Source organism: Falco cherrug, chromosome 8, assembly GCF_023634085.1.
Source record: "Falco cherrug isolate bFalChe1 chromosome 8, bFalChe1.pri, whole genome shotgun sequence".
Classification (NCBI taxonomy): Eukaryota; Metazoa; Chordata; class Aves; order Falconiformes; family Falconidae; genus Falco; species Falco cherrug.
In genome coordinates this window covers 12546646-12563355 of record NC_073704.1, presented here as the reverse complement: position 1 = coordinate 12563355, position 16710 = coordinate 12546646, and positions in this window count along the sequence as shown.

Genomic DNA, 16710 nt, shown 5'->3' with positions numbered 1-16710 from the left:
AAGTTGGGCAAAGAGGTCTGGAATTTAGCAGTCAACGTAGCAGTTCCATCAAACACAACTCTGCAATTTTCTGTACACAGTTTTTGCCATCAAAAAGCCTGTTACACATACATGTATCTAGGACAGAGTAGTGTGATTAAGTATGTTAAAAAAAAAAAAAAAAAGAAGAAAAATGCAGCAAGTCCAGTACACGATTAAATACTTACTGATTTAAACTTTGGCTTGCTGTCAAAGTTAATTTAGAAAAAATCTTTGAGTAATTTATTTTTCTTGTACTATATGTTTATGATCTTTAAAGAGGATTAACTTACTGTGTATTCTCTTTGTGGCAATTATTTAAATATTTTATTTATACACGGTTGGGGGCTTTGAGCTAAAAGCACATCTTCCATGCATTTTTTTTTTCTTCAAGCAGGGTTTACCCAGACCAACCATGTACTAGAATTTACAAGAGGAATTTTTGCAGTGAACCTGATTTCTCTTCCTTGATTTTGTTAGTGTTTCTGCACTTCACAAGATATTTTACATGGAAAAGCTATTCTGTCTTAAAAAGAGAACAGAAACAGGTGCTTTGAGACTATTGACATACATACGCATATACCATATTCAGCTTTATATCTGATTTACATTTATCTTGACTTAACTGACCTAACTGATCCATTGTTGCTGGTAATCACTGCTAGTCATGTTAGTTTTTCCTGTATGCTATCAAGATGGTGATTTAGGACAGGACACTAACAGGGAATTTCCAGCTCTAAGATTGGAAACGAGACAGCTCAAATTACCCACTTCTCTCTCTGGGCTGGGATTCAGAATGTGTATTTTTACTTCTCACTTAGTTCTCCCCCTTCCCCTACCCAATAATATACTCAATTTTCCTCTCTTAACTTCTCCACTTTATGTCTTTTCAAAAGCTTTGCTGATTGGTGTGAGTTAACTAGAAACTCCAGAAAATGAATGATTATGAGGAAAAGCTTTCTAAAATTCAAGACTATGATACATACAGAAGGAAAAAGTTCTTACTCTCCTCTGGCTGCTTAACCACATTTAGTCTCCCCACATAAAACACAACCATCTCCCCCACCTCTTTCCCTAGTTTTAATGGAAATTTCTGTAAACAAACAAGAAATAATTTTTACATGGTATTTCTTTTTTCATCGTGAGAGTATATATAACAAATGTACTGCAGCAGAACTTTCCCATGGCATTGAACACAAGATACAGAAATACAGGATCACTTGCCACAAGCTCTTCCCTTGCTTACCTGATTCAAAAGGCTTTTGATAATGTGTGTTAAATTTGCATGGAAGAGCGCTTTTTCATAGGCACCTGCAATAATGGAACAGTGTTAATGGCACAGTGTTACTGAACACATAAATGAATTTACTTGGTTTAAAAAGTAGGGTTTATATAAAGCAGAAACCTCATATGTAACTTTGGCTTGTTGAGGGCAAGTGTTTGGGGAATATATTGAATTACAATTTTTCTCTGAAGTGTCTCAGCACGTTCAGGCAGATAACAGCACTGCACAACTTACAGTGCAGTTTGACTTTTTGACAGAAAAATCAAACTTACTGCTGAACCTAATTTCTTTCTTCAAAAATTGCATACATGAATCATTAGCACCTTTAACAAGCTGGAAGATCTCCAAGTCTATTTGGTCAATAACTCTCAGCTTCTAACAGAGAACCACAGTAATTTCTTTCAGGGTCTTGGTGATGTGTCTTTCACAAAACTGATGAGCACGTTCGCAGACACTTTCACGTTACAATGAGAATTACGTATGTTCTGTGTTTGTGAGTTTCTTTCTTATTAGCTCTTTGGCACAACTTCACATTGTTCCAATGTAGTCTTTTGTTTAGAGAGGTACAGGATTTCTAGGTTCAAATGCAGTTACTGTGTTTTAGCAAAGTTTCTGTTTAAGAAGGCAATACAGAAGGTGACATGGTATAGTGTTCTTACATTGTTAATGGATAGTTGCTCTTTTGGGGTAGTTCCAGTGAAAAATCCAGGCAAAACCTGTATGTATTTAAACATATACATCCATTATATGTACGTTATGCTACAGAATACTTGTGGGAGATATTTCAGTTATTCTTAAGGATTAAAGTATCTGTTTTCCCAGCAGAGGCTTAGCCTGGCAATAGCTCCATTTCTTAATCAGATCTTCAAATGCTAAGATTCTTATCAAGGAAGCTGCCCATTACTACATTTATTCTAACTCTATAGTCCAGCTCTGAAACTGCAGTCAGTGGGTAACACCTCACAGCGGAGTTGTAATAGCAGACTTGTTTTTCTTATTTCCGTGTGTTATGGTATGTTCCATATGTATTAATTTTCATCTGCCTCTTTATTCTGTGGTGACTGCACTGTGGAAGATGGCTCTGGAATTCTCAACAGTAGTCCCAGAAGTTACTTCCTTCTGGGAAGCATTGTATTTGCTGAGGATTTTAATGTTTTTTAGGGGTGGCTAGAATTGGATATTTTGAGAAATGATCAGTGAAAACACATTCATTAGCGAGGTGCAGGTTAGCCCAGCAGTCCAAGGGATCTAAACTTCCCAGAAAAAAATGCTCCTTTGGAAGCTATAATCAAGAATCTTGTCAAAAAGGGAAGGACAAAAAGAAGTTTAAAAAAGAAGAAAAATAGATGTAACCAAGTCACTCGGAGAATAACCACCTTCTCCTGAGTCCCAACCACTTGTGACACTGACAAAGAAACTAGAATATTGTTTTCAGTAAGTATCATATAAATAAGGACATAACTGTCTAACTATGGCTTATATTAAGACCTCTTTGTGGCTGCTGTATTTCCAGGAATAGTTTTCCTTGAGAGTACCTGTAATGACCTACATTTGCTCCCATTGAAGATGATAGGTTGCTACCATTGATTGCATCCATAATGCTTTATAAAACTCCAGCACAAACATACTTCAAGGGTCTTGGAGCCTGAGATGGAGTATATATTTGAGAATACAGTTTCTCTGATCTTAATAGCATTGTGTGGATTTACTCTGCCTGGGGATTTTTAGTTGGCTTATACTGTCTGCACCACTTTGAGTACTGTTGGTATAGCTGCATTACTGTGGGAGTGCTTATCTTATCATTTTTTTTCTCTTGGCTCTATTTCCTTCTTGCCTAAAATCATAAAAGGTAAAGCATATAGCTACTTTTCATATGAAAAACTTCCTTTAAAAGAAAAAAAAAAAAAAAAACAGAGGACAATTGCCCTGCTTCACAGTTGACATTGCAATGATCAGGCAGCAATAAAATTCTTCTTTTGTAATCTTTATTATCATTGGGTGATAGGAACCTTCTGCTTCTACAAGCTGCTAAACTTTCCTTTTATTAATAACCTACAGCCTTTTAGACCTAAGTTATGTACTGTATATTAAACAAAATAAAAATCTGGGGGAGAGTAATGGAAGACTCACCATTTTGGGGCTTTCCTACCTTTTTTATAAAGCTTTCTGACTACTTATTAAACATTTTTTTACCTGAATGTCTTAGTGAATGTCAAAGAAAATTAAGATACAAAGAAAAGAAGGATCTTTAGGGGAAAACAAAATACAGTGTTTTGATATAGATCTTGTATGACAGGTATTTACCTTTCATTCTATGAAATCATATTGCCTGTATTCCGTTTGTGCTGCTGTGAATATAAAGTGTATAGCAGGATATTGAAGATGCAGGTGGTAACATGATGTATGGTCAGTTCTGTAATTTCTAAGGACCTTTTCCTGTTCAGACAATTTTGTGAATGCGTCATCTGTCCTATAGTTTAAAAAACACAACATACCCCCCTGGAATGGACTGATTAGGCTTGGCAGCTCCAGGTCTAACACAGAAGTTCTGTAGTGAGTAAGACCGGATTGAGGACAGGGAACTGAATGGTCTGGGAAAGGATGGAAGCAGTGTGCTTGTTCTTTCTGTACAGTGTAGGAGTAAGAAAGGCTTCTGACAGCTTTTTGTAGCTCGGATTGCTTGAAGGTTGAGATTCTCACATGCTTTGTTCCTAGTCATGTCTTCGAAATTACTCTTTTGAATGAAGATGCAGCTTTAGGCATGTGGTAGGTGGCAGTGGTGGTTCACTTGCCTAATGTTTGCAGCGCACTCAAAGCCACATACCACAGAAGGATCGATAGTGCATGTTCTGGTAGATCTTAACTGTCAATATTGTGTCTAATTCTTTGCCTTCCTGAGTGCCCTTTACTAATGACTACTGGTTTCAGAGGTTACTGTTGTGTTAAATGGTTCCTCTAGGTTATAGACAGAGATGGCCAAAACCTGATTAAAAACTCAGAAATGAGTGGTGAAGACAGCTCTTGCGTGTCTTTACTAGCATAAAAATGGATAGTAAATGAGACTGTCACTTCCATCTAGTTTGAAAAATCTGTACTTACTGGCCCATCACCTAGGGACTCTTGCATCTCAGAATAATTTTGCAATTTGATGTACAATAGACACTATGTTAATACATGCTGCAAGACTAATGAAAAGAGTGCATTTTTCAGCCTGTTACTTCAGCTCTTCTAGGCCTCAATCTCATAATGGAAAACTGGCAAAATCAGCATTATTCAATCACAGCTACCCTGAAAAGACTTCAGGTGTTTTTTTTACTGTGAAAACATTCCTGTTGCTAAAATGCATGATTCAGGCTTGGGATTTTTTTTTCCTTTAAATAATATCCTTAATTACTGCAGACTCCTATTTTCATTTATGTGAAGGAAACTTATCTAATATGAGAAAATATTCCTCATAAAATACAAAGTAAACTTTAAATAGAGAAATGTTCTTTTGACTTCAGTAGAGTGTGTCCCTTAAGTTTTACTAGAACAGGGAATGTATTTTTGAAATATTTTTCCTATTGTATGGTGTTTTCTTTGCTAATCCTAATCTTTATATGTCTTTAATTAGCTTCATACAAAGACAATGTTTTAAAGTGCAGTTAAATTAATTTTAAATGAATTAGTTGGTCAGGCATTTTCCATATTAAGACTAACTGGGCAGCTGGCACCTTTTCAAATGCAGTCTGAGATGTTACAGGAGGAGTTTTCTTAGGAGCCAGGAATGAACAAGAAATTAGCTTCACAAACCTGCGGGGTGCAGGGAGCGAAACCAACTTGAAAAAAAGTGCAGTTCACTTTTGTCGTAGGTAAGTCTAGTAAAGAGGAGATGATAATGCCTCAAATCCCACTGTAAATAATGCAGCACAGAGACCTTTTTGGTTTGTTTTGTTAAAGAGGAAATCCTTGAAATTTTGCCTAAATATGACAAAAATGACTGCATTTTATGGTTGTTAATTGTGTGTGGTTTAGTTACCTTGTTTCCTTTATTCTGTTTAATGCACATTAAAGAATATTTTGACTGTTAAATACTGTTAGAATTAAAACAGCTTGCCTTACTACAATAAGCAAATATATTTGTATAAATATAGATTCATAAAAGTCATGCTGAAAAAAAAAATCAAGAAACAAGGAGTGTAGTTTGCATTCACATTTGTTAAGCGAAGGTATAACTGGTTAAATGGTGCCAGATTGGGTATTATATGGAAAGATTTTAATTGTATGACTCAGAAGCTGTGCATATTCTTCTTAGCACCTACATATGATATGAACATTTGAATTTAAACAAAATTTCATGACCAGATTTGACAATGGAAAACCATAAGGTTCACTAGGGAGCTTGGGGTTCTGAGGGTTTAAGTGGTAGGTGAAATTGTGGATAGATACGTGCAAATATCTGCTTACTACTTTCTAAATATTAAAGCTGGTTTTATGGGTCAGGTGCTACTTTGGATACATCTAGCAATTACAGTGGTAGTCCTGGACTCTAGAACTTGCCATAATAAAGAAGAAATGGTAACCTGTACTTGGACGGCGCGTTGTTTTCTGTGTGCTACACAACTAGATGGCAACATATGTGGAGACTCAGTTTGGAAAGTAACTGAGTGCAAACAAACAAACAATTTTTTTTTTTTTTTTAAAACTAGTTACTTTTTGCTTTTTTATTTCTGGAAACTTTTTTCTGAAAGATAGCTGGTTTTGTACCAATGACTTCATGCTTACTCCATTAGCATGTTTTCAAGACTAAGGAATATAGTTTTAACAGTAAGGAAATGAGTCTAGGATGTCATTCTTGGCCTCTGGGTTTGATCTAGATCAGTATAAATAGTTGATTATGCTGTGGGAGGGAAGGGGAAAGGTCAGTTTTGAACAAGTTCACATACTCAGCTGCTAACAACTCATCTATTACTAGATATTCCCTTGGAAGTGTCAGAAATGTTTTAAAGCCACCAGCTAATCTGCTTGTGCTTGTTCTGAACAATGGATTCACAGAAACTATTGATATAGCACATTTTCACGTGACTTTCAGAAGCAAGAGTTGAATTATCTAAACACTTCATTTCCAATGTCCCAACCCACTTGTGGGTATGTTGCCAGAGGTTTTGAGGTTGTTCTTGGCCTGGCCACTTAACACTGTTGCACGTTCTCTTTTTTGCTAGTGGAATGATTGGACTTGTGCTGAGTATCTATCAGTTTTTCAAATGATCTTCCATAGTCCCCAGTAGTGTCTGTGTTTCTGCTAGGTATTCTCTGAATTTTATTTCCCATGGTGGTTTCTATTTTAAAAAGTATTTGGATACTTTAATGAAATGTGACTACTTGGTTTTCTCTGGTCTGTAAAAACAAACAAACACAAATCTGAAAAGCACTTGTTTTTAAAATAAAACTTTAAAAAAATAAATCAAACTTTTAAAATTTCCTGCATTTATCAGTCAAAAAATAGAGCTAGGAAAAACAGAAACACTTGACCAATTCTGTCTTTATGAATTAGATTTGCTGGTTAAGTCCAAGATAAGTCAACAAAATGTTCCAAATATGTTCCTAGTTGGGTTCTATGAGCAAAAACTCTTCAAAAGTTAGATGAGTGAGAATTTTACATGACTTCAGTGAGTGATAGCACTTTTCATGTGATCCTGCAAAGTAAACCTCAAACTTGCACAGATGAACTGGCCAGACATATATCGATCTTTTTGATCTGTGGGAAGTTGCCTTATATGACAGGTGTTATCTAGCCACATATGATTAGAAAAGTATGTTTCTTTATTAGTCAGAGGAGCAAGATAAATAATTGCTTAGATTGGTTAGCTGAATTTGTTGTTTATGATTAGACGTGCTGAAGGCTATTGGTGAGGTAAGTTAGGCTTGGTAGATCCATGTCTGCATTGTCACATTTGCAGTAAGTTGTATTTATAGAAAGTTGGAGGGTACTTAGGTATAATGGTACTAGTCTGTGAATACAATTTGCTTCCTCTGGTTTTTACAGTATTTTAATGAACCCAAACTTGGTCACTTAAAGTTTTGGTAGAGCTGTTTACTTACTTTACCATTGTGTGTGTATTCGTGTAGACAATGCTGGCTTTGCTAGGTCATCTGCGGTAACAAAGCTATTTGTGGAGCAGGTGTGGGAAAATGTTATATTCCATGAAGATGAGTGGAACTGCGTGAACATTGTACTTCTGATTTACAGAACATGAAACAAATGATGGCATGCTGAGCAAAATGAAGAATTATTTCAGCTCGAATAAACACTCAAAGCTAATAAATTAGGTATTTCATATGAACATACTTGCTTGGGAAATGTGCCTTCATAAAGAGTGTTTTGAGCAAAACAGGCAAATTGTTTGCCAGAATAATTAAATGTGTATAAGTGAAGCTGTCTTTTGGGATAAAGGCATTTATCTTACTCTGAAACTGGTACTTAGCAAGGCCTTTGAACATAGTGTGTGTGCACCACTTTTGTATTGGTCACTTTAACAGCACTAATATAGTGAAGGAAGAAAAAGAAATCTTTGAAGTGGGAGTTTTCCAGTTGCTATGGCTAACTGTGTGCGAAGGGAAGGATAAAAATTCAGTTCTAAATGATCATGTATCTCTTCATGGGAATGCTGGGACAAAATCTGGCTTATATAATTCAGCAGTGCTAAAGCTAATCAATGTTATTGATGATCAGTGGCCAGCAGTCGCAATCATTAGATTAAGTTTCTCAGGAAGAACATTTATTTAATAGCTTTCAATAAAAGTGTAGGAGAAAACCTGAGCTGTTTAGAAGCAGGTACTGGCTGGGTTTTAGACAAATGATGTTAGAACATGCAATTGTAGTACTCAGTAATAAAAGTTACATTAAGTCAGAGTTGACTTGAATTGATTATCTTTTTCTAAGCATTATGCTGTACCTGAAATGCACGTGTTTTCCTACACCATACTTTTCTCTGGAAGTAATTTATGTTGAACTGAAGAAGCTTCCCTGCTGCGCCACTGAATGCACTGAGCTGGGAGGTGCTCACTGGTGTTCTTTTCCTGTACTTTTTTGCAAAATTTCATGGGGTATTCCATCTCTGCTAGCATCCAGTGAGAGAATTAAGTAGTTAATTAGCTTGAACCCAGGTAACTTACATTATAAAGTTTATTCAGTGGATACCAGGATAGTCTGAATTCATAGCAGTGCTGTGTGCAGGTAGGCACTTGGACACATATTTATAAAGCTTACTGTGGTCTTGGGCTTACTTCTACATTTTTTCATAAATTATTCTGTATCTTGTTTCACTTCTAAAAACTGCACAGCAACTCTCAGAATTCATTTAAATCAAAGTGCACCTAAATTAAATTTAAAAAAAAAACCAACACACCACACACTAGCCCAAACATGCAGTGTGTTTTAAAATGCAGGAGCTGTGCACTGTCATAGCAAATTACATTTGTTAATTGTGAGCAGTTCACTTTTTGCATATTGCAATATTTGGAGATGATTTGACAAGCTCTTTCTTGCACAGTAAATAACTTTGTGATGATCTACAGCAACATCGGAGTCCTTGAGTCTTATTAAAAAATCTGCATCTTAACCATACTACTGTTATAGATGTTGCTATTAGAAAAGCTTTCAGATAACTGTGATGGTGGTGGTTAATCAAATTGCTCTAACTTTAGATAACTAGCTTATTAACTGCACCAAAATTGCAGTGAAAAATGTGTACAATAAACCACTTGTGTTTCACCTTCACACTGTTGGAATGAAACTGCACTTAATAGGGGAAGGAAAAGGAAGCAATCGAGATTGATTGACTTTGATCTTTTTTTTTCTATTTTCTTTTTTCATTTTTTTCTTTTTTCTTTTTTTGGGTTTTTTTTTTTTCTGTTTTTTAATATCCCTCCTTCCCTCATGTCTTGTCTTTTACTCTGAGGATGAGGGGAAGAAGGAATGTGAAAACAGGTAGTATAACGGCCAGGATCACATCTCAAATCCTTAAAATCCTTAAAAACAAGAATCTGCTAAGCAATAATCCTTGCTGTTCTTCTCTATGAAGAATAAAAATCAAATGTTGCTTAATTGACTAGATACAACCTTGATGATTCTGTAACTTCTTTTGCTACATATAAGGAATTACTTACTACTTACTACCATGTTTATTTACAGTTTGGAGAATGTGATAACTTTATTGTATCATGTCTTGTATTCTATATCAGTGCCTAATATAAGCTTTTAAACTAAACAATGAGTGCTTGAATTGTGTGCATGTAATGGTAGTGAAAAGGCTAATGCTACCTAATTATTTTTTCTACTTAATGAATTGTCAATACATAAGGAGTGAGTCAGAATTGCTGAATAATTATTGAGACTGGTCCTGCAAAGAATGAGAATCAGCATAGCTTCACTGATCAACAAACCAACATGGTGGGGAAAAATAAATTTCTGTACAGCCTTAACAGAAGGAAGGATGATATTTTTATGAGGAAAAACTAAATAAGGAAGATGGAGAAGTTTTTGAGAACATGAACACCCAAAATGGCAGCTTGTATAAATTGAGGTAGAATGGTTGCCTTGCAACTGACTCCTCCTGGGTGGTAAGTTTCTGAAGGAAAAATAGATGAGATGCTCCCACCCATATATGCTAAGCTGCCGTGCCCAAACTGAAGCCAGAGCACTCAAGGCCTTTTCCTGAGGAATGTAGGAAAAAATAGGTTGGTTTTTACGTATTATCCTGCGTTTTAAAAAGTAAAAAAACCTCTTCTGTGCTTTACTTTTTAACAAAACAAAAGCAAAACCATTCCTGTGCCATGAAAATTGTGAGTCCACAAACAGGCTTGATTTCATCTAACTCTAAGGTTTTACATCTTTCAGAAATCTTAAGTTCCATGCTCTAAACACACAATCAAATTGATGTTTGTCAGCAATATTACTATGAGAACAGGTGCCTAAGCTCATAATGGCAAATTGATCTGGCCTTGTCAATTTTTTTTCCTGTGGATTGATTTTCTTAAACTAGAACTTTTCATTTGTCAGTATACTCTTAAATATATTCATTAATGAAAATATGAAAACCGAATACATATAAATTATGGAAGCTACTCTGCATGATACAAACTATTTTAATTGGTTAAGCTTAATGAGTGTTCCATAAAACTATTACTTTCTTGGCTCTCCATGTGTCTCATTTGTCTTAAGCTAGCTAAATCAATTATGCATGTCTTAATCTTTGACATAATCTATGAAGATACAGTTTCCCCAGGTATAGCGTATTTATCTTCATTTCTTAAAGATTATACCTGGATTTTCTTTTACCCTGGGTTCAAAAAATTTACATGTTTAACTATTTTTCTACCGCTCTATATTTCCTCCTGACCTCAGCTTAAAAGGAATATAAGTATATCTTTTTTTTTAATTGCAAACTGAGGGGCATAAGTATAAATGTATTTAAATTTCCATCTAAGATGCCTGTTCATCACAACCTCACCTGCTTAACTGTAAGGATACCAGTATGAAAGTTTTAGCAAAGAGTGAAATCAATGCATTAGACCTGTTCTCCCCTCTGTTAAAAATGTAAGAGATAGTTCGCAAGTCTTTATCTTGTAGTTACTGTAAACTTACTTAAAATATGACACACTATTCACCCTTTCATTATCAGAAGACTAATTTCTTGACCCTTGCCCTCCTTTCTCCTGCCTTCCTTCCCCTGCCACTGACAGTCTTGTCGTTAGCACCAAGCTCAGGCACCTGTGCTTGGTACTGAAGTAAAAATATATACTAGAATGGTTACCCTCAAGGACAAGTATATTTGTTACCATTAGTAAGAATATCAAAGATCCAGTGATTAAAAATGGCCATGTTAGTGGTACATCCTCATCAAATTTACTTAAGAGTCTGTTTTCCAGCACTGGAATAAAAGTCTCAGGTCTGGTGAAAGAAATGGTATTTCTCATCTGAATTCCGAGCATTGAATGTTTATCACAGTGTATCTGGTTTTGAAGATAGGCTAGGTTAGGCGGAGACCTACTCCTCCATCTGTCTTACTGCTTTTTTTGTGTAGTTGGCTGATACATGATGACCAGGGAGCCAAATCTGGCAGCCTGGTGACCAAAGCCTGCTGAAACTTCTACAGGCAGGATAGATCAAGCGTGCATCCAATCTCCAGGCTGAACTTTGTGTTTCTTCCCTGCTGCCTGCTCCCTCTCTGACTCAGTTCCTGGCGTGTGGAGAAGCAGGCATACCTGTTACCAGACTCCAGCTCTGCTGGTCAGGAGAAAATGTGTCAGATCTGCTGGGAGATAGGATCTCTGTTCTGTGAGACTTGTAAGTGGTGATGTCCCAAGAAGGAAGCTAGCAGGGAGGACAAGCTTTGTGCTCCTGGGTTAGCATGAGCAGGAGTCAGGGGATGGAGAATTCCACCTGGATTGCACAGCAGATGTTGGGCCTATGCAGTTTTTAAAGTCAGATGAAGTACTCCAAGAACAAATCCTGAGTCAAATTAGGATCAGTTTGGAGAGGTGAAGATCTCAACCGTAGCCCTTCCTTGGGTATTCCCAGGCTCTGAGGCCTGCTGACATGCCGCATGGCTGTGGTATGGAGAAGCTGAATTAAAACTGAATTTTAATACAAGTGATGATGGGGGCAGTACAGGTTGCTTTATCCATCTTCGGGGAAATAAAGAACGTTTTTACCTGATGCTTGAACTCTGTCTGATTTGGCCAAAAAATGCCTCCATTTGTAACTTAAATGGGCTAGTTAAAATTCTGTGTCCTGTCCCCAGAGCTCTCCAGTACCTGAGAGGGAGTTGTAATTCCTGTTTAGCTTTTATTTGAAATGAAAATGGGCATGTTTTGAGAAGGGATACTAATTTTATTGTAAAAAAATATTTTATTTTCTGTCTTACTAGCTTAGCGATTCCAAAGTTGCTATGAATATTTTGCTCAATTTTATCCCTGTCATAATACTAACAATGCTAAATATTTCTGCACATGATGTGTTTGGATTTATGGCATTATGTATGGTGAGTTTTGATAAAAGCAGCCTGCCAATGCCCTTGGCTACAGAGTGCAGTCAGCTAAAGAATGCAGTCTGGTCTCTTTACCATGAGGCTATTGGAAGTATGTTTGTCAGTTTGACTGGTTTGGAGTCCTTAAGTTAGCCTTCCTATTCATATGCAAAACTATTAGGCCAAAGAGCTCATTGACATATTTGATTAATGACGAGTGAACCCTCCTTAAACTGGAACTGAAATTACTTTAATGAAACCTTGATGGTATTTGAAAAGTTTTGATTAACTTGTCTTTTGGGGCAAGTTTAGAAGTGCTTGTCGGTATTTTTGTCTAAAATAACAAAAGAGAAGCTGGGAAAACAGCGCTTAAAAATCTTACTACTGTTTTTCTTATTTAGCTTATTTTCAACAGAGTAGTTGGTAGAAAACTGATTTTTTTTTTTGTTATGACTACCTAGGACTTTGAGGCATAACAGAAGATCAACCTTTGCTTCTTGTTGCAATTATGTTTTGTGCAGAATTTGTAGTAAAATATTAAACTTAAAATGAGGAACTGTGGGAAATAAAGTTGAAACCGTCTCAGAATGACAAATTTAAAGTTTCTTAGCTGTTGTTGAAGTGATCTTGTATAAATTATTGGGCTGCATCCTAAGCGATGTTACTGATCTGTTGAACATCTTCAGTTCCTGTGACTGCAGGTCTGAGGTTGCCCGAGTCCTCTCACCTACTGGTTTTAAATATAGCCACAGCTTTTGAAGTCCCTCCAGGATTACAGGAATTGTTGAAAATCAATTCTGTATCCTCAGATGACTGTCTTAATTTATACTCTAAAATTTTTGTTTTAATCAAGAGCTTTCTAAGTCATGATAGGAGAAGGGAAGGATTGCATCAGTCTTGTATGGTTTTTCCCTAAACATAAACTAGAAGCATTTGTGGCTGTTGAGTGCTCATGATACGACTGTTCTTCTTACTGTTGTTTGACAGACTGTTATACCAGAGTTCAGTATGGGGTATCTTCTTGGATCTATTTCTGATTCTTAGTTGTTATTCAGATTTACATTTCTTCACTTGTTTCATAAAAATCTGTGTTTAAGTGGAAGTCAAGGAAACTATAAAAATTAAGTGCTTCCATTGTGCAAGTTCAAAATCTCAATTCCTTTTTATGTAAGGAAACATTTTTTTATAAAACGAATCACATTCAAAATTTTGACTTTGAAATTTTCCCGTGACTTTGAGAACTACTCCTGGAAGCTGTGGCTACATTGGGAGTCTGCCTGGTAAATACTGAGGCATGGGCATACTGCACATCCTGGAATTCAGAAGCTTCTGAACAACTCAGTAGGCAAGCTGCAGGTTTGGTCCTCTCAGGCTTGCTTGCCATTGGTTAGTGTATCATCAAAACCTACTTTTTACATAGACTGCTGTCACAGTTTGTTTCAGTCTGCCAAAATTTACAGGACATTGCACTCTGTAAACTATATTTCATGAGATCATTTCATTTAAAAAAATCCCACCCCAAAATGATACAAATCAAATGAGGACTTGGTCCCCCTTCATACAGGCTAGTCTAACATGCAAGTTCTCCTGTTCGTTGCTTTTTAAATTCACAAATTTACTACGTGTCCTCAAGTAACTCATGAGCCTATGAGCAAAACAGTTCCTTAACTGAGGGGGAGAGTGCTCATCCTTCCGCCCCTGCCACAGTGTGGGCATCACCTGCATTGTGCTGGGAACTGCAGGGCCTCAGCAGTCTGGCTGCTGCTGCTGGAAAGCTTCAGAAGCTTTTTGGATAAGCTGGCATGTTTATACATTCCAGCTGGAAGGCTGGTTGATAACATTTTGGTAAATTAGTGCATTGCAGTTACTATGCAAAGATGCAGGTGATAACTGCCACAGAAGTCCCTTCCTCCTCTTGTCCCCTGCATGCTATGACTGTGCTGCTCTGACACAAGGGCACATTTGAGAGTCAAATTATAAAAATAATTTTCCAATTTATATAAATAAATGAGAAGATATTGTACTCTGTTAGTATACTAGGGTTTAATGAAGGCAGTTATTCTGAAAGAGAATTTTATTTTGCTTTTAGAATAAAAAATTATCAGGGCAAAACAACTTTCCATTTTTTAATATTAATATTAGGGACATGACTTTGAAGTCTCAAAACTGCATTTTTTTAAAAATAAAATTGCATCAATCTAGCAATATATAGCAAATAGTGATGTGGCAAAATAGGAATGATAAAATTGGAGTGGTGTGATGGACAAACATATACATAAAAATTTTCTTGCTGTCCCCCATGTGTTGGTTTAATTAGTCAGGAGCTCTTGCAAGTAGTGCTGTGCAACAGTGAATGACCTATTAAAGAAAAACCAAAGCCAAACCCAAACAACAAAACAGATTTGACCTTGTCTTGCTCTGAGGTCTGATTGACTTAAATTAGCTAGTAGTCTGCATGTGTTGTTTGTTTGGCACTGAAGCCAAATTGTTTGCTTTGTGCAATTATTTCTTAAGCAAAGAAGACTTTCAGAGACCTACCTGTATAAATACTTTTTAAATGATTCTATCACAGATTTAGTTCTATTAAAATGTTAACTTTCCTTACAAAAAAAAGAAAAATCCACAATGTCTTATTTGCTGTTTCATGGTAGAGTTAAGCAGGCTTTGTGTACCTCAAACTTTGAAGGACTTTTTCTTTTTTCTTTTTTTTTTTTTTTTCCCTGCAGGTGCATTTTTTAATGAAACATCACAAACTGTAAGATCATGTTTTAATAGTTCAAGTTTGTGTCATTCCTTGAGAGTCACTGCAAAACTCGGTCCTGCACTGAAACAATTTAGAATCTCAAATACTTGAAGTGAAATAGTATGACTTTTGTCAGACCAGTGCAAGAATTGTTGAACCCTCAGCTAAATTACACCTGAATCCTTCAAACAGGAATATTTGCTTTGGTATTCCTGTACAAACAGGCATGTAGTGGCAAAGCTGCCCTGGGGATTTCTATAGGGAAGCTGAAACTGTTGGTCATTATATATTTTTTCCTTTCTTTTTTTCTTCTTTTTTTCTTCTTTTTTTTTCCCTTTTTTTTTTTTAAAGGCACTAAAAAGTCTTCTCTTAGTGTGAATGAACTGATTGAATTAACTTCACCTACAAAACTATCTGAATTCATCTGAAAATATATTTCCAGTAACATGATCTGTAAAATAGAACATACTTCGATTTTAATAGGTTTTCTTTCAACAGGCAATTGAAGGCTATCAGTCTTTTCTGAAATGTTTACGTTCACTATGAACTCTAACATATTTTCCAAAACTTCACTAAAATTGAAGCTTCTAGTAGTATAATTTAAACCAGTATACATTGATTTTTATTTTTATTTTTTTTTATGTGAAAGGCAGGGAATTTGAATACATTGTAGGTGGTTAGTATTCTTTTAGAATACCCATGACGCTGAAAAAGATCATAAGAACAGACTGAATGTATTTGAGTGGGATACGGTGAAATGATTTAAAAACCCCAAGTTTTAACTCAACAGCATACAGAAATAAATATTGGATATCAAACTTCTTTATTTTATAGTGTACATGTTTTAAGTCCATTGTATTCAATTACAAAGATGATGAATGGATTTGGTTTAAAGGGAGGTGGATAGAATGTGAAAACAGAATTTTTGCCTTTTTCTCTTGTCTCCAAACATAGTGGTTGCATAACTGAGACTGTAAAGTGACATTCATTTTTATGTGATTCATATGTGTTTCATAATTTATTTGATATAATTAACTTTAGATAATTTTGAATATTCTGATTCTTTCTTTCTGCAATTTGAAAATAAGTTAAATTATTTTTTAATTATTATTGAAATTTAAATACCCTAATCACTAAATAACTTTAAGGCTTTATTTTAACTCCAGTATAGATTCCTTTATGTTGGGATTATAACCTGTTGTTTCTTTCAGGATATCAGCAAAGGAAATTATTTTTTTTTTTAGGATTATTAATTTTTTCTTTATGATAGGCATCTTCTCAAAAGTACTTTGTTCAGTGAAATACTGGGGGGCAGGGGGGAGCATGTATTAGAATAAATTACAGAGAAATGGAGCTTTTGTGGGGTTGCAAGTCACCCCTTTCTTAAGGACCTGCTAGATCAATAGGAATTTAATCAACACATTTTTTCACTTTGAAGAACAGAAAACCCCCAAACATAGCCTTTTAGGCGAAAGGCAAGGTGTCAGGAGTCAGGCTAGGCTGATTGCTCATCTTTTAGTGCCACCTTTCCTTCTCCCTGTACATGGGCACTCACTGCATGAGCAGGAAACTATTTACCTTTTTATCTTCTGGCTCATTGCAGTGAGCTTAATAGGGTCAGAAAACACCACGAAACAGCAGAGAAAAACAGCAAG